General features: G+C 44.1%; 1 non-coding gene across 1 annotated transcript; it reads left to right on the forward strand.

Moving 5' to 3' along the window:
• The first annotated feature begins 18,194 nt into the window (after nt 1-18,194).
• LOC121440184 lies at nt 18,195-18,352 on the forward strand. Its single transcript, XR_005973337.1, has one exon. It is a non-coding gene; the product is annotated as a U1 spliceosomal RNA (small nuclear RNA).
• Nucleotides 18,353-19,120: the final 768 nt, after the last annotated feature.

Here is a 19,120-nt window from a genome sequence, read left to right on the forward strand (position 1 = left end):
GCTCTTTGTGTGACAGAGAAAATTCATACAATGCCCCGGAGCCATGAAATGGTTGTTTCCCAGAGGCTGTTCATGCCACATCCTGTAGGATGGTGATTACAACTACTCTTCTTCATTTTGTTCTTTCCTTTTCTTATTTTTTAGGCTACATGTAAAAGTATAAGAATGAGCCAGATCTCACTGATGAATGAACCCTGGGGCAGAAGGGAGATGTTATGAAGACACCAAAATACAATACAGAGGAGAGAATAATGGCATGTCCATGCCCATGAATTATTCCACACAACTGCTACAGCGTGCATCAGCAAGGGAAAGGGTATGGAGGATTGGACACACTAAATACCTATTATTTTTTTTTTGTTTTTTTTTGTTTTTTGTTTTTTCGAGACAGGGTTTCTCTGTGGTTTTGGAGCCTGTCCTGGAACTAGCTCTTGTAGACCAGGCTGGTCTCAAACTCACAGAGATCCGTCTGCCTCTGCCTCCCGAGTGCTGGGATTAAAGGCGTGCACCACCACCGCCCGGCTAAATACCTATTATTTAAACTTATAAATACCTATTATTTAAACATATTTTTTCTAGGGAATTCTATAAGGACATGAACATGCATTTAAAAGCATATATGGGAGAGGATTGTGTAATGCATTTAGGGTCCAGTCTCTTCACCTTACTCTACAAGTAACCCCCAACAACCTAAAGTCTTGTGCATCAGCCATTCATTAACTCAGTATTTGCATTAAGTAAAATGCCCCATACATAATTGCAGATGTTAGAATTTTGGAATCACGCTGATGTGAGCTGAGAATAAGTGTATTTGAAAACCCTGTAAGACTTTTTGCTAACAAGATTTCACACATCACTTACAACTCTGTCATAGATATCCATTTTATCAGCACACCGAGTCAGGTGACTTTGCCCAATGCAATCACATCAAGTAACTCTCCACTGCATGCCACACTCCCCCACCCGTGAGAATCAGACAGGAAGCTAGGCTTACCGTGAAGGATTTCTCACTAAATACTCAATAGAATGCAAGAATTCACAGGTAAGACAGGGGCTTTAGTAATATACCAGCCCTTACGAGAAAGACCATGGTCACATCAGTTGGGTTTCTGTTCTTCACTGTGTTTTCTATGATTTCAAAGTCTTAATTTTTAGACAATCTAAGAACAATTTTTGTTTCCTTTGGAAAACACATACGTTGAAAAGCCAGTGTCTGAGAACGCTGATACCATACAGCCAGGCATTGGATGCAGAGAGAAGCTTTTCTGGCAAGTCCTGAGCCGTTCTGCAAACTTGAGTGTGCTCTTTTCTACTTTAGTGCACATATTTACAGGTAGAAGGAGCCCTCCACAGTTTGCACTGAAGCTCAGTTTCCTGAACCGGTTCCTGGAAGCCCCACCCCAAAGCCCTGCCCAGCATCTAAAGCTGGAAGAATGCACAGTGGCTGGTGGGATGGGGTCAAGGCAGCCTGCCTCATCCATCAAACACCTTCTGATCGATGGGGGAAGTCTCAGATTTGAAATCCTGCTTTACTAAATGATGTTGATGTCTAACAGTAAAAATATTCCATGCTTGTTCAAGCTTCTGCATACAACCTCTTTTTGACTTTTGGAATATGAAAATGATGATATGCGTAAAATTCTTATGTTCCAGTAGGGAGTGGAGAGACAGCTAAGTAGTTAACAGAGTTGCTTATGCAAATTGACCTGCCAGACTTTGTTGACTCCCCATGGGAGGCCTGACTCTCTCTGAGGAGTGGGTGAGGGGTGGGGTGGGGTGGAGGTGGAAGGAATGTGAAAGGGGAGGGAGAGGGAACTGGGAGTGGTATGTAAAATGAGAAAAAGATTTTTAAATAAAAAAGGAAATTAAAAATGCTGACGAATGCAACACAGCAAATCCTATTGTGGATGGATGATGGGTGGCAGAATTCTCCCTTTCTACAAGCAAAATGCAAGGCAGAGGAGCAAAAGGGCAGTAAGATGAGGAGCGCATATTTTAAAAATATTTATTTATTATGTACACAGTGTTCTGCCTGCTTGTACGCCTGCAGGCCAGAAGAGGGCACCAGATCTCATTACAGATGGTTGTGGGCCACCATGTGGTTGCTGGGAATTGAACTCAGGACCTCTGAAAGAACAGTGTTCTTAACCTCTGAACCATCTTTCCAGACTGACAAATGTACATTTAAGAGGAGGTGGCCTGGGGCTGTGATGCTGACCTCACAACATACATCCACATTGACTGAGCCTTGGGGCCCATGAGAAACTGCCATTTTCTTTGTATGCTGTTTATTAATTTGTTTGGATTTTTTAAAATTTTTTTTGTTTGGATTTTTGAAACAGTTTTACTTAGTACCTCATGTTGGCCTTAAGTCACTATGTACTCATACAATGCTCCTGCCTCTATCTCGCAAATGCTGGGATTGCATGCATGAGCCACAGTGGGGGCACCAAACATGTTCATTTCTTTTCTCTTTACTGGTCTTAAAAGTAAGAGCTAATAATAAAAATGAGATAATTATCCTTATCTAAGGATAGTTGAGGCAAAGAATTGAAGCGGCTTTTTCAAAGTTGTTCAATTCAGAGAAAGGCCAGTCATGAATGAAAACGCTAGGAGAGAGAGTTGTGGTGCCTCGTGAAGAGTATTTATTGACTGGTGCACAGTAAGCCATAGAAAACTCAGTAGTAGAAGACAACTTCTCATCTTTCTGTAGGTCAGGAGTGGGAGGACTGGGCATTCTGACCTGGGGTGCTTCAAGAGGGACAGTCACTAGAAGACACAGCAGCTGGGTTCCCCAGTGAGTGATGCCAAAGAGAAATAAGCAGGCCGCCCATCCCTCTATGACAGATCCAGAGAGTCACGCAGTATCACTTAACCTACGCTGTGTTATTGGAGGTGATTTGCCAAGTCCAGAGGGGAATTAGCCTCTACCTTTGGAAAGGAAGAATGTCAACAAATTTGCAGGTATATATTAAACACACTACAGGGACCAAGCGTGAGCAAGGATGGAAGTCACCTTGAGAAGACTGCGTGTGGCAGGGGAATTGGAAGTCACTGCTGGAAAGCCTGGCGGCCATCAGAAGGGTCCAGCCTTGCGCTCTGGGTTGAATGCAGACTTGATGGGAATGTAACACATTACCACGGAGATTTCTAATATTGTAAATAAGGCAGTGGAGACAATTACAAACACATATAATCTGGTAGTTTTATCTGGGTTCTAGGTGGCAGGATGCTCTCACAATTATTTCAGTAATACGGACTCCAGACCAGTTCAGAAAAGATTAAAGAAAGCTTTCATTTGCTCTCTCTTCTGCTTTAGCATGGTTCTCTAAGCCAGCTGTTAGCAACTGCTTTGCCCAGTCAGGTGACAAATGTATCCAGTTTAGGGCACCATGGGACTCCAAAGGATTTGATTCCCATGATGTTGGAATGCAGAGCACGCGGTGGGAAATGCGTGGGCTGCATTTGAGCTTCCTGAAGGGAATTTGCCTTTTCCTCCCTCTAACCTTTGGGTTACTGAATGGGAAGGCACTCCTTGATCATATAGACAGGATGCTTTCTCAGGTCCTCACAGAACACAGGACGAAACAGACATTGACTGGAAAGAGTTGATCAGACTAGAGGTGAGCTGGCCTATGGGAGAGGCCAGGGATTAGGGCACTAGCCGCAAGTCCCTACATTCATAGGACAGAGACCTTGAGAGTTACCATTTATGTCAGTAAAAGATGAAACAAAGGGGTGGCAGAGGAAACACTTTAGGGAGCAAGGAAGATAATAGTAGGCTGATAGGTACCCAGAGGTAGAACACTAGGCTAGGAAGTACAAGGCCCTGGAGTGGAAACACACATGCACACTCATGCACGCACATGCATACACTCTCACAAGCATGCACACATGCACACACACAAACTGCAAGGGAGGTAGTGCTGGACGGTGGAAAGCATGCATGGGAGACCTGAGCCACATGCAAATGAGATGTCTGGTATTTCCAACTGTCATTTTAAGGCGCTCATGAGACTATTGACTTGCTGGTGCTTCAGAGTCATAGGGTTCATGTCAAAGTGATAGTTACATGGAACTCATGTCTTTATTCTAGGCAGCGTCAGGAATCACAAAGTATTTATGTCTTTCTCTATTTTAAATGCCCAGAGAGAGTCAGGCATGGAGGCACAAGCCTATAATCCCAGCTAGACTGAGGCAGGAGAGTCGTGATTTCAAATCCAGCCCTAGATACAGACTGAGTTCAAGGCCAGTGTGGGCAACATAAAGAGATGTTGTCTCAAAATAGGAAGGCAAAGAAAGTTGGGCATTTGGATCCATAGTGGAGTGCTTCCCTAGTATCTATAAAACCCTAGGTTCAATTTCTAGCTATAAAAAAATGCCTGAACAGAATTAAGAGCCAAGACAAGCATACAATATTCTATAAAATTTTAAATTGAGATGAAATGTTTAAAATGTGTATATGTGTATGTATTGATGATTATATAGGTATTATATCATAAATGCTGATGTTTATATATGAGTAGATCTACATATCTGACATTATATGCATATTTATTTAGAAGCTGTATATGTGTGTCTGTTCATAAAATTATCAACATGGTTACAGCAATTGAGGTAAAATGGCATACTAATCAGAAATCTTGAAATGCAATTATTTTTAATTGTAGGTCTGTAACATTGAAGCATATTTGTGAATACATGTGGGGACTTCCATGCGATCATATTAAAAGAAAATAAAAAATGCTGAAAAAATATTCACAGGCCTCAAATGTACATTATTTAATTTTTAGCTTATGTTTTTATACTCTGGTCTAGGTTTTTTTATATTTTATTAAGAAAAAAATTTTAAAGTCAACTACATTGAAAGATTTTCTGTATCCAAGAGAGTCACTCAGTGCAGAATGGAAGCAAGCACACATCTGTCCAGATGGACCAGGAATAACCTAGCACATATCCAGACTGCAGGTTCTGGCGTTATGTGGATTTTATTCAACAAAAACTCAGGACTCACAAAGCCTGGTCTGCTGTAGCTTCCCTGGAAGTTAGCCATGAGTGATCCTCCTGAGGTGGCAGAGCAGAAGAGGGGAGGCAAAGTGAGGGGAAGAGCAGGGAGAGGCCAACTCAGAGCAGCAGAGAAAAGCAGCTGACACTCTGGGTTCCTCAGGCTCCCTGTCAGTTCTGTCTGTTTTCAGTGACTTGGCCTTTACTCAGAAGCAGTTGCAATATTGTGACCTCCATTCCTACGCTAAACTCTTTCCATCATGACACAAACTCTTTCATTTGAGGCAAAGATGAATGACCCAGAGCCAAAAACATGGTTTTAAAGATAGCAAAACAAAACTCAGGGTTCATTGGGTGAACTAACTTACTGCACAGTCATGGAAAACTGAGTTTGGCTCCCGGCACCCAAGTAAGAAGGTTGGCCTTGGCCTTGCACACTCACTAGTAACCCTAGTACTACTGTGGTGTGGGTGAAAACAGGAGAATGACCAGAGCTTTCTGCTTGCCAACCCAGCTCTAGATTCAGTGAGAGATCCTGGTGTAATTGGAGGCTTCCCTCCCACCCTCCAGTTCCCAAATAACCACTCTGAGGCTTAATATTAGTTATAAAATATTTGACCTATTAACTCAGGCTTACTACTAACCAGCTCTTACAACCTGAATTAACCCATTTCTTAATACTTGTTACCTCACATCTTGCTTCTCCAGAAGCTATTGGCCTCTCCTCAGACTCCACCCTATTAATATTCCCCATATAGACATCCTCACAGGCACACATGATGCAAACAATTCACTATTGAAGCACGCTTACAGATGATTCTAAAGTGTGTCTAATTGACAATTCAAATCAATTAACCAACACACATACACACTAGAGAATCTAGAGGAGATCTGAGGTGACTGACTGCCTGGCTGTTTCTGACCTCATACTGCCTCTCCAGTGGGCAAGAGCTCTCAGAAAAAATCCCCCAGCCCTTGTGGGAGACAACACTGAGAGCTGAGTGAAACCACAAATTCATACATTTTTAACTTCTAAAATATTTACTTTTAAACTTATGAGATTATAAAGTGTGAGGACATTTAATTCTCCAGGTGCTTATTCCCTTGAAACTTAAAGTACTATTAGAAGACAGGATTGTTTACCTCAGACTATAGAAATATTGATAGAATAATTATAAAAAGTACCCTTGTTCTTAAATTGTCAGGTAGGGGGGAGATGCTTTTCCATATATTTGGTTTATTTCCATGAGCATTCCCTGCCCTAGAAAAGCATGTCTTGCTGTGTCCTAGGTGTCAGAGGTCAACATGGCACTTTGGCGTACTAGCCAGGACTTCTGCTGAGCTACAAGCAGGTGGTAAAGGCTTGTAGGAAAACCTAGAACACCCAGCCATTTTAATGCTGAGTGGCTTTGCATTGGAGAAATGCCCAAGGGTCATGTCGAACACGGCCACTGCTAATGACTGACAGGAGATCGATAGGCACAGAGTGGGGAAGTGGCTTTGTCACCAGGATGCTCAGATGCCTTCAGCCTGCACACGAACACCCAGCCCACTGCTGTGCTCCATCCTGGCATAGAGGCTCTGGGCTGGAGCAAGTGTCCAGACAAGCATATAAGGATAGGACCCCCACACACACACACCCAGAGCTGCTGATCAGCTGCACAACCGTGGGGAGAGGCCAACTTTCCTTCTTATTCCCTCCTCCTGTTTCACTGTCTGAGAATTTCATACATGCATATAATGCGTTTCAAGCAAATCCACCCCGTTCCCTCCCCTACCATCCTTCCTGTACCCGCTACCTCCACTTTATCCTCCCAGCTTCATGTATTGTCTTTTTAAACCCTCTGAAGCTGTTCGTTGCTACCAGTGTGTGCCAGGGAATAGAGCCCTCTATTAGAGCAGGGGGTCCCTGAAGAAAGCTGTCTCTCTCCCTCCCTCAACCGCAATCACTTGGCAATAGCTCTTCAAGTAGGGGTGGGACTTCATGACCAGCTCCTTTCTCCATGACGGGACTTTGAGTGGTTTGGTCCTGCGCAGTTCTCAAGCATACCGCTACACGTGCTGAGTTCATAGGAGCAACTGCCCTGATACATGTGAGAACAATTTCGTGTAGCCATCCACTGTGTCCTCACAGTCTTTCTGCCCCTCTCCTGTGACGATCCCTGAACCTTGGGAAGAGGGGGATGGCGCAGATTGTCTTATTTAGGGTTGAGCACCTGGGCCAGTTGTGAGTCTCTATGCTAATCACTGTCTGCTGCAAATAGAAGCTTCTTTGATGAGGACTGAGAGATGACATCACCGGTGGGTATAACCGAGTCTTTAGGGATGCTAGATCAGTCTGACAAAATAACATCAGGAGGTTCTTCCCTAGGGCCTATCGCCTACCTAGTCACAGGCTCTTGGCCCTATTAACGGTATCAGGCATGAGTTCCATCTTGTGGAGTTGGCCTGAATTCCAAATTAGTTACTTCTCTAACATTGACGGCACCGTTCTACCGGTCGGCATGTCTTGCCAGGCCAGCTGTCACTGGAGCTCCCAGGGTCCACAGCTGGGGGAGCTCGCTGATCCATTTTCTCTCCTGATATCATGGGCTTTTGTGTGGGTGCTGGGTTCCAAACTCGGGTCCTCATGCCTGCACAACAAGCACTTGGCTGAGCCTCATCCCAGCCCACGCCTGGCTGTTTCAGCTGCCAGAGAGGTTCCTGTGATTACCCCTGCCTCGTCCTCAGCAGTCACCAGTCCCCAGGATGTTCTTCCGTTTTCAAGACGGTGTTTTCAACAGTTTGTTCTTGAGCAAACTTGTGGCATGTTACTGGGATCATGTATTTAGAAGCTTCTAGATGGCACCCCATGTGGGAACAAAAATCCCAGATGACTTAGCGGTCTCCTGCGCTGTTGTTTGATTCTTTTGCTGTGGAATGAGAGACACTGAAGTTAGTGTATTAGATAGAACAAGCGCACACATACACACACAAACACATACACCCACAATCACACACACACACAATCACACACACAAACACACACACATACACACTGCCATAGACAAGGGTCCTCTGGCCTAATGTAGAACATCTTTAAAAGCAACAACTGGATGGCAAAACTACACCCAGAAACAAGTAGCAGGGGATGAAAGGGAGGCCCTTGACCCTTCAACCTTGTCATACCCATGGGTGCCAGCAACTTCTCACCTCCGCTAGACACATGAGGGAGGGCTCTGGGAGACTCCAGAACAACCGGGAAGACACTAGCCCTGAGTGTGAGAAACTTGATTTCAGAGAGGCGAGGGCCCTGTGTGCTACTGAGCTTTCTTCTGCAATCGGAATAATTTCAGCATACAAAGATTTCTACCTAAGGTTTCAGAGGGACTGTCCATGGCTCTGTGCCAGGTCAGGACATCTTGGCAGCAGGAATGGGTGTAAAAGGTGCTCCGCTTCCTCCTAGACAGGGAACAGAATGCTAGACCCAGGGGACAGTGTCTCTGCCACACCCCCAGTGGCTAAGACACCATCTCCTAAAGCATCCGGTATTTCTCATTCTGCTACGACTCGCTGGGGGAGCAGCGTTCCACTAACGATGACTGCATTTGAATCCTGAGGGTTCCTCTAAGAAGGTCTTAGAGTCTTCTCTCCCATCGATCTCTGTTTAGCAAGGACAACCCTGCCCGGAAGGTGCAGGGGGAAGCTCCATGGTCAGCTCTCACTCAGCACTGTGGGTCTTCCAGGCATTAAGGAATACTCTGTGTGCATGTGTGTTCACACACTCATGTGTGGTTATAAAAATTAAACACAGGAACCATATTTTGTGAGTACTTTTTTATTAAAAAAAAAAAGAGGGAGTTGCAGTGCTTGGGATAAATGCTGAAGGAAAGGCAGGACTCTGCAGAAATCAATCTGCCGCGTTTATACACTCCCAAATTATACTCATAAAGAAGGAGCCTGCAGCAGCGCTGTCAGTCATGATAAGGCGATCAGTGTGAGATTTATTATGAGTTTTCCTTTCATGTATTCTGTGGGAAGCATCCCACAGGTGTGTTTAGACTACCAGAGAGAGATGGAGATTAATTGTGTGCCCAGGCGCTGAAACACACTGACATCTTTTCTGAGATTTAAGTTGTGTTAGGTCTAATGATTTTTTTTTTTTAAAAAAAGGACTGTCCAGAATTCTCACATGGAGAAAGAATACAATGTCCTCAGAGCCTGAAAGAAAAGGCAAGCTTACTGTCACTTACCCTTGGGACACAGAAGTCACCTTTTCCCTTTCTGCTCTCCGGGAGCTCCTCTAGAGGCTGAGACCGTGTCCTGAGACCTCTTTGTGTTCATCTTTCCACCCCACGTAACATACCTGCCCTTTGTGTTCCAGTAAGAGCCTCAGCCTGTTAATGTTGAAAACGCAGCTTCATTCGCAAGGAGAGCTGGGAGGAAAACGCTTCCCTTTTTGCTCTCACTGCAGCAGGGCCTGGAAGCGGAAGAGTAGGCCAAGCTTCACGTGTGTTTAATCATGACCGACTTGGGCAATGGGGTGAGTTTACATCCTACAAGACTTGTGTCTGCACATAAGCCTTATAAGAGTTTTGTTTCATTTGGTCGCAGGGAGGCTTGATTCAGGGAGAGACTTGGTGATTTGGGAGAATTCAGGCCATACTGTTAGCAAATATAGTGACTGCTTTTCTCACCACCATCCCAAACACCTGCCGAGACGCAGCAGCGGAAGGGAAGGGCTGGTTTGTGCTCACAGTTGGAGCATTGAATCCATCACATTGTGGAAGTTGCGGTAACAGGCCGCTGACCCTGGAAGGTCAGAACATGAGAACTTGCTCTGTTGGGTTTCTCTTTTTTGGGTGAAGATCCGAGTCTTTTGGGATGATGACGCCCATATTCAGGGTGGTACTTCCCTCCTCAGCTAAACCCTGTGAACTGTCCTCACAGATACACTATAAGGCGTGTCTCCCGGGTGAAGTCGGATCTAATCAAGTTGATGATTAAAGAAGAAGGAAGCAGATAGGAAGGCCCTGTGTCAGGGCAAGGTTCTTATGGACCTCTTGGTTCATGTGAAGTTGCTCAGGGTCAACAGAAGAGATTTTAAACTTTTTGTTTGTGTTCCGTGAGGTTGCCTAGCCCTGGGGTAGTGTTCGTCAGAATGAGGGAAGTCTCTTCTCAAGGATAATAAGTCTTCAGAGAGAAGTGCATATCTCCTTCAAGAGACAGAAGCAAAGAATTGTCTGTTTGTCTGTACACATACCGTGGGTCCTGTTCCTTCATCGGGTGACCCTGAACCATGTGTGGAACACAGCAATCCTGGTGCATTGCAGACTGCTGTGTCCAGAGACCACGTAGCTCTTCAGGGACAGCACACAGCAGAGCCTCTAACATGTACCATCCTCCCCTGACAAAAGAGAAGGGAGGCATCCAAAGAGGGAGGAGTGCGTGGGCTGCTTCTGTCGTGAACTCAGCCAATCAAAGGGGGAAGATAAAACTTCCGTAACACTTGCCAGTGATGAAGAAGGAAGGCACAGGTTCCATTTCTGCTCCCGATGCCATGTGCATTAGGAGATGAAGACCCGAATGACAGAAATCATTTTGGTACCATGGGGGGTCAACACAGAAGGAAACACAGTTATACTGAGTGTGAGCAACAGGACAGCAAAGCTGCTTCTCTTCCTGTGAGGCTGCCCTCTGATTAGGCTTTCCTCTACCTTCATCGCTTAGGCCACCAGTAAAGACTTCTGTGGTCTGCAGCAGACACATGCTAACATGCAGTTTTGTTTACAAATGGAAAGCGCCGCTTTTTTTAAAAAAAAAAAATATGGCTGTTTCCTCAAAAAGTAATTGTATTATATAAGCAATTCCCCTCTCCCCCACAAAAAAGTAATGCCATAGGTCATAGCTGCATACTTTAAATGTTAGAAGCAGGGGCAGGAGGGGTGGCTTTGTGGGCAACACTGCTTACTGTGCAGGCTTGAGGACCACAGTTAAGCTCCTCAGCACCCATGTCCGAGCCTAGAGTGGCTGTATGCCCTGGGGTGGAGGGCGCTGAGGGACAGAGCAGAAGATCACCAGGGCTAGCTGGTCAGCCAGCTTAGCCAAACAGTGGTGAGGTCAGGTTGGGGGAGAAACCCTATTTGAGGTAATGAGGAGAACGACAGAGGAGAACTCCAGATATCCTCTCCTGTCCTCCATGTAGACACACAGCATGAACGGGCACACACAAACCACACACAACCACATTCTCCAAGCTGCTCCTAGCCTCACCCGCAGCAAAGGAATACAATACTTTATGGCCCGCCTTTCCCTTGCTGAGCTGGTCAGTGGAGACAATGGGCAGAAGGAAGATGGAAGGATAGGAGCACAGTTCCATTTTATAACAAAATTGCTCCTGGAAGAGTTAAAACACTGCCTCCTAACTGTGGGTAAGATGTGCTGCACATCTGTTTCTTTCCTTCGGAAGCGATTTCTTTCTGCATTCTTAGTGCTTGCTTCTTAACTTTATGACAGTCGTGGGCTCTAAAGGGTAGAATACCCTGAACTTAAGAGGTACCTGAAATGCCCTATCAAACCCCCCTGCCAGTTTTCAAAAAGAATCAAACATGGGTTTCACGATGTTTGATAGCTCATAACAGTGTCGGGCTGTCAACATGATGTAAGAATGACAAACTCTTGTTTTATCTCATATTTTAAGATCTCAATTTTTGTAACCATTTTAGGATAGCACCTGATTTCCTGTTGACTTTTAGAGTGAGCAGATACTCAACGTGTTATCTAGAAGGAGGGTCCCACACTGCACACTTGGGAATTTATGTGACTTGCTCATTGTTGAGATGCATGATGCATGTTTTTGCAACTGACCCCAAGTTCTCACCTGCTTTCCCAAACAACACCTGCCTTTCCCAGAAAAGGCTAATCACCTCGTCATTCCCATTGACGTATTGGTTTTGCTGATGTTGTTTTAAAAGTATTTGACATTTTCTTCAAGTGAAAAACAAAGTTGAAGCTATAGCAAGTGACTGACCAACTGTTTGGTATTTGTGTTATCACCCAATTGTTTCTATGACGTCACCACGTTGCGTCATCACTCCACTGTTCTGATCACTCTACAGTTTCTATGCCACCACTGTAATGGGAACCAGATTCCAAGACCTGACTTTGGATGTTGAACAGAAAGGTTCCATCGCTCCCCATCCTCTCCTTCCTCCCAGATAACAATGAACTCACAAGGAGGGTTGTACTGACAAGCAGATACTTCCAACCAAGCTGGGTGCTGAGATTAAAAAATGCCTTCAGCTGCCCCAAGCTGCAAGATCTGTAATGTAGTGGGCACCACGGAAATGCCCACAGGCAGGGCAGAGAGTTTTGTGCCTGACATCCAAATCTTCTCTTTTAGTCATCCTGAGACTTCAGGTCTGATTTAAGAGGTGTAGACAAACAAGAGACCTCTTTAGGTCTGAAGGAGGTCCAGATGCTGGGTCACACAAAGATAGAAAAGGGCTTCCAGCCCGAGCCAGTGCAATGGTAGTTGCAAGGATTAACAGGGTTCTCCAGAATAGAAAGTGGGAGGTGCCTCGCTTTTCAGGAGCATCTCTACAGCAATCTCTACAGCGATCACTGTGGAGACATTTCCTGGTGCCACTCCAGGCACTGCCACTCTCTCAGGAAGCTTCCAAGTGTGTTTGCATGCTCTCTTTTCTACTCCAGTGGTGGAGGTCATGGAAGATTTACTACTTCCATGATTCTTCTGCTAGCATTCAGGCCCACCATTTTAGAGACATGAGGAACATGTTTCCTCCTTATCATTTATTTCTTCCACGGGAAGCAGTTGCATCTCAAATGACAGTGGCAGCAGGGATGGTTTAGTAAACTGTGAGTCAGGCCAAGGGAAATGTCCTTCTGCCTTCAATTGGGAAATTGGCCAAATTCCCGAGGATCAAACAGGACAAATCTCTAGTGCTATGGGGATTTCTCTGGTCTCTTGGAAAGAAAGAACTCAGTTGAGTGACAGAGACAATTTAAAGAGTTGTTTAGCAAAGTAAAGCACTCCGAAGAGAGATTGGAGTGGTCTGTCCTAAGCAGGAAACCACCCGGTAGTTTCTGCCTTGTGGATTTATGTGTTTATGAATATTTATGAAGTTACTGTGCTTTTCATGCAGTAAGGTGATCTACTTCCCTCTCACAAAATGTGGTAAACCAGATCTCCCTTTAGGATATTTCTTCCCATGATCCTCTAGAAAAGCCGATAAAGGGAGGTAACCAACGGCAACGTCAATGAGACTGTAATAAATGAAATGTCTAAGATACAGCTCCTCATCAGTTGATGTGGGGGAACATGGGCCTCTGCTTCTGGTAAGGCCGAAGCAGCCAAACTACACAGTTGACCACAAGGATCCTCAGGAGACGGCTATAGTCCTCACATCCAGACCCTTCTTGAATCTGCTCACGTCCTCACGATTGCCATCACAACTAAGTCAGTTATCACATTTTTTTTTTAAATTAAGGCTTTACATTGAAGGCTAGACTCAACTATCACGATGCCTGGGCAGGAACAGTGTCTGGCAGGGCCCCTTAACATGGCTGCTCATGTCTGTCCTCCTCCTAACAGAAATAAGTGGAAAGATGTACAGTTGAGGAAATGGACGCGTTTATCCAAACTCCAGATGTCCCACGAAAGCACTATTTGCCAAAGGGCATCGATCAATTTGAAAGAAAAAAAAAAGTGAAATGAAAAATGGTGTCCCTGGCTTTACTGGTGCAAGGTAAAGAAAACGTCAATACAAGGAGGGACCCAGTGACCTTGCAAGTCCAAGAAGCTGACCTCGAGCGCACACTGGCCCTGTGAAGTCTCCATCCATCAGGGTCTACTCGTGTCTAGTAAGGTGAAAGGACTGATCTTACAACAGAGGATTGTTGCACACGACTCTGGTGCCTGACTGACTGCCACACTCCCTGTCTTAAACAGACTTCTTCATCAAAGCAGGCAATCAGAAAAGGCCTCGTAAAAAGACTCCTAGTGCCCCCAGCAAAGCAGTCCCATTTTCAGTCAGCTCAATTATTAAAGAGGAGGTAAGTCGTCTCTTCCTCAAATTGACCTTTCCACCAGGAACATGTTTAATTTTTTAATTGTCTTTAAAATTACAGTAATTTTACAAAATGAGCCACGATTTCCAGGTAAGAGCTCTAAGCCAGTTCTAACACAAAATAACAACTTTAAATATTGACTGTTTTGTTACCGAGCGGTTAAAATCTGTTTTGGTTTGTTTCCCTCCACCATGAAGATTTGAGTCCCAGACTCTGCAGCAAGCAAGCCCAAGTGCACTCTGGGAGTTGGGTCTGTGGGCAGAGCACTTGACCTCTGAGTCTGTAGGAAGAGCGGGACAGAGCTGACCTACCCATAGGGCTGGAGGGAGATTAGATAATCAATAATCATTGAGCACTTTGAAGATGTGAGGTGCTGGGGCTCCGCTGAGGGGTGACGAATGCTTCCCCGGAAATTAGAGCTGGCAAATATAATCACTTCTGATCCAAGAACATAGAAAATAATCTAGAAAGACTGTCTTCTATTACAGTCATTTAAATCATAACGGGGACTACACTTTGATCCTATTGTAGATCCAACAAGAGGAACTTTCAATTTTATTTCAGGGAAGATGAACTCATAGAAACCCCTAGAAAGTAAAAGAAGCAATATCATTTGAGGATTTTTATTTTTAATTCTGAAATGGCCTTGGGAAGACTCAGTTCTAAACTACATGCCTCTCTTGGATTGGTCAAACATCGCACACATAAAGAAGTAATCTTTCCACAAAGATGAAATAAAATCACTGTCGATTTTTACCTTTCGGATATTCTGAAGTTATTTTAGAAATCATTGCCTGACTCCTGCTCTAAATATTTGGCAAAGCAGTCTTCCTTGTAATATAGAAAAAGAACACTCAAATTTGAAAGCACACAGACACAGGAAGGACAAAGACAAATATATCGACAGCGAGATTGTGAGCCTAATTGTAGCCGACGGCACTCACAGCAGCAACCGTCTAATCAATTCACATCTTACAAAGCACTTTGAGATTTTTTTCATTTAATTAAACGTTATATTCATCCGGGCCTCTTAGCAATGTGGGTGGGGGAAATCAGTTTATAGCCTTGCCTAAAAATAATGATGCTTACAGTTTTTGGAATATTCTCTACAAACATATACTAGTCGGTCCTTACACTAATGACTTTGGAAACCATCTAAAATCTTCTCTGATTAATATTTTGTAAGATGTGAAATTGTCCTCAAGTGGGAGTTCACGGCATCATTTCTGAGTAGGCGGAGCTCCTGTCTTTATAGCCTTATTCATTGCTGACATGTCTAATATCAAAAACTGTAATCCAAAGTGATTGTTCTTACGGTGGTGAACCCGATGCCAGGAGTTCACAAACTAGGACCCCTGGGGTATGCTTCCATAGATCCAGGGGGGAACATTTACAAGTAGGAACATTGAAATTGAGGTGTGGAAACTAACGTGAGCTGTGGTTATCACAAACATAAGAGCCTACAGGAACGGACTGAAGCATCCCTCCCTAAAAGGGTTTGGACCATGTCCCCTGTGAATATAGGGAATGGCCAGGGGATCGCCACCTAGCACGGCATTGTTTGATATGTTTTGCCTGTCACAGCAAATGTTTTTCTTCTCCCTGGTATCTGTCCCTGGTTTGCTGAAAGAGAAACTATCCAGATAGCTATTCAGCTACAGTTTGTGACATTGCCTTCCCAGACAGCCAGTCTTAGTTTCAACTATATCCATGGCATCAGAGCGTAGAAGATGCCTGATTTTGTCCTTTAGACATAACCTAATGACAGACCAATATTGAAAGTAAGCAATTGCCTGAAGTCCATTTCAATTCACAGCATCCAATATGTCTACTATAAAATAACACGGTGTTCCTACTAGAAATATTAGAAGAAACACCATTATTTAATTCCCATAAGGCCTTCTGGGACAGAAATAAAGCATGATTTAGGTGGATGAGCAGTGGGAATGGGGGCAGATGGGGATGTAGGCAGATTATACAGATGGAACATGAAATGCTCTGGGAAAGACAGCAAATTGCAGATGAGCCGGTGCCATGATAGATGGAATGCAAAAATAAAATAAAATCATGAAAAAGGAGAAGCAGATCCTGCAATGGTACTTCGTAGTGTTGAGGCTGAAGCTGTGGCCTAGTCAGAAAGGAAGTTTGAGACTTCAGAGAAAATGCTTTCCCAAGCCAACATGGAGAGAAGGTGACGTCAACTCTAGTTCCTTCTCACAAGATGGCGTACTTCTCCCGATTCGGGTTTGCCCACTGATGGGTTTGACTGATTGTGAAGGGCAATGTCATACCTTAGAGTGGTTTGTAACTTGGATGGCCAGTACCAGATCAGCAGTGAGAGTCAAAAGACTGAGACAGCCTAGGCTACTAGTGCTAGCCTGCTAAACAATGCACTAAGACATCCACTGTGAAAGGTTGATGCTGTGGCTGAGATCCTGTCCTTCCGTCACTTGTCACTGTTCTCATGGGAGGTAGGTTTCTGCAGCTCATAATATCCTAATCATAGCTCTCTGCTGTTATTGGGAAAGAGGCTCAAATTGGCCATCTAAGACTTCAGACATCTAGTAGTCCCTGAGTTGCTTATTCTCTGATTAAAAATAAACTAAGTATATTTAATTTGAAATAATTTAAACAACTTTAATGAGACTAATTTAAAAACATATAAAAGATCATAAGTATTGGGAAATATTTTTGTTTGTTTGTTTTTCGAGACAGGGTTTCTCTGTAGCTTTGGAGCCTGTGCTGGAACTAGCTCTGTAGACCAGGCTGGCCTCGAACCCACAAAGATCTGCCTGCCTCTGCCTTTAGTGAAGTGTAAGCAATGGGTCTAGAGGTGGTGCTGCATGGAGAGCCAACGTTCTTTGAAGGGACAGCAGGAAGGAAAGGAGGGACAGAGTTCCTTGGTTGGTTGATTAAAAAGTTGAGGGAAAACACAGAATTTACTCCCACTGTAGACCTAAAAGAGTTAGGAATAGATTAAACTAAAATTGAAAAAGAAAAAAGAAAAGAAAACACAACTGGAGAGGGTGTCTGTATAATTTATGATGAAAAAAAATTCCACAGGTAAAATTAATGGAAAAAACCCTCTAAAACCAGCTATTAATAAAGTTTATTTAAACAAAAATACACAATTTGATATCCAGAGCTTCATGAATAAAGTTGGATGTTTACCTTTTCAGTAAAATGTCAGTAAGCCAAGAGATATTTTTTCTTCCATCATATATACATATATTTGAGATTATAATTTAGTTATTACATTTCTCCTTTCCCTCGGAAAAGAGTTCTTTAACCAACTGGTGGGAAATAACATAAAGAATCCATGGGACACATATTTTAACTAAAATATCATTACACATATGCATTTTATGATAGAACATGTTTGGTCAAACTAAAACCAAAAAGCCAAACATTGCAAAAGAACGGCATACTCCAACCCTGCATGTAAGTAAGTTGAAAATAGAGATAAAGTTATAAAATTTATAGTCTATGGTCTCAAGAGTTCATGTTAGAAGTATTCCTCAAAAATATAGTCCTGCTTTAAAAACACGTGTCTTCAAGCATGTACATTGTACTGTCTGTAAAACTAAGTTATCGGAAGCAACTTCATCCCTGAACACAGAACAGCTAGCTGCATTTGAGATGATACACCTCCGCTCTCAAAAGTGACAGGTGAGGCCCGGTGCAGGAAATGGTCCTTTGCTGCGCTCAGGGGGTGACACAAGCAGAAAGAAATGGCCTGTGTGAGGAAGAAGTTATGACATCACCTCATGAAGTGATGCCCCTAAACGTCAGCCCTTTCTAAGGAAGGACAATGGTCACCTTCCAGCCCCACAGCAGGGAGATGTGTAGAGAAAACTGATGGACACCAGCCACACCCTCAGAAGGGAAAACCTGTGGCAGAAGAGGATGGGTGGGTAGTGGTTGCCACAAGCTCATGACATCTTCCCGCCTCTGAGTTACCTGCATCCTGCATGCTTGGTGGGTGAGGAACCACAGCCCCAACTATTGCCTGAAAATACAAACTGGACTGTTTCTCATCTGGTCATGATTCTGGATTCAGTGCCAATATTGTTGCATACCCATGAATGCCAATGAGAAGACACTTTAAAATGCATTATCTAATGCTCACCTGGCAGCTGAGATACCATGGTCCAGAAGGTGGTTTTCCCAGGGTGACTCTTATCATATTCCAGTTATGCCAAGTTCTGTAACTTCCCCAAACACAAAACATCTGACTGTAATTTGTGGTACTGGGGATTTGGGTTCATGCTCTTCCTTCTTATAATGATTTCCCAAAGGAAAGTTGCACCATCTAAACCTTGAAAGATAGATGGTGTCATTTGTGCTGAAAACTCAGATGTGCTGAAAGCATTCATGGCATCTGGTAAATTCTAACTCCAGCTTTGCGAGCCGCAGTCCTGCTCCTGTCTCATCTGTCCAATGGGTAAAATGACGGAGATGGGTAAATCTACAGTTAGAAGCTTAGACATAGTAACCCAGCATGACGCTTTTGGTAAACCATGCATTGCAGCATTGGGAGGGCGGGGAGGGAGAGAGAGAAAAAGGTGGAGGGAGGGAAAGGGGAAGAGAAAAATAGGAAAAGATGTGGAGGAAGGGAGAGAGGAAGAGAAAGGGGGAGAGAGAGATGTGGAGGAAGAGAGAGAGGAAGAGAATGAAAGGGAGAGAGAAAAAGAGAAAGAGAGGGAAGGAGGGAGGAAGGGGGAGAGAGAGAGAGAGAGCAATATGTCACAGATCAAGCCGTCAAGCTGTTACTTGCCTGAAATTGTACCCTGGAGAGCTCCATTGTTCCAGCCATCCTGATTCATTTCAAAGTAGCATGGGACTATGGATGCATCTTCTGGAACTGCCCAGCATAAATGAGATTCTCCTTCATGATCCTGCTACCCATAGACAGCACCCCTGCAAGATCAGCATTCATCTTCAGCTCTGCAGCCACCTCTGTCCTGACCCAGAGAATGCCACCTGAAGTTAGAAGGAAGCTCATTGCATTTCCATTCAGAGTGGCAAGAGACATAGGTGCCAGCAA

This window comes from Microtus oregoni, unplaced genomic scaffold (genome assembly GCF_018167655.1).
Source record: "Microtus oregoni isolate MIOR12 unplaced genomic scaffold, Mior012 000065F_ref0000479, whole genome shotgun sequence".
Lineage (NCBI taxonomy): Eukaryota > Metazoa > Chordata > Mammalia > Rodentia > Cricetidae > Microtus > Microtus oregoni.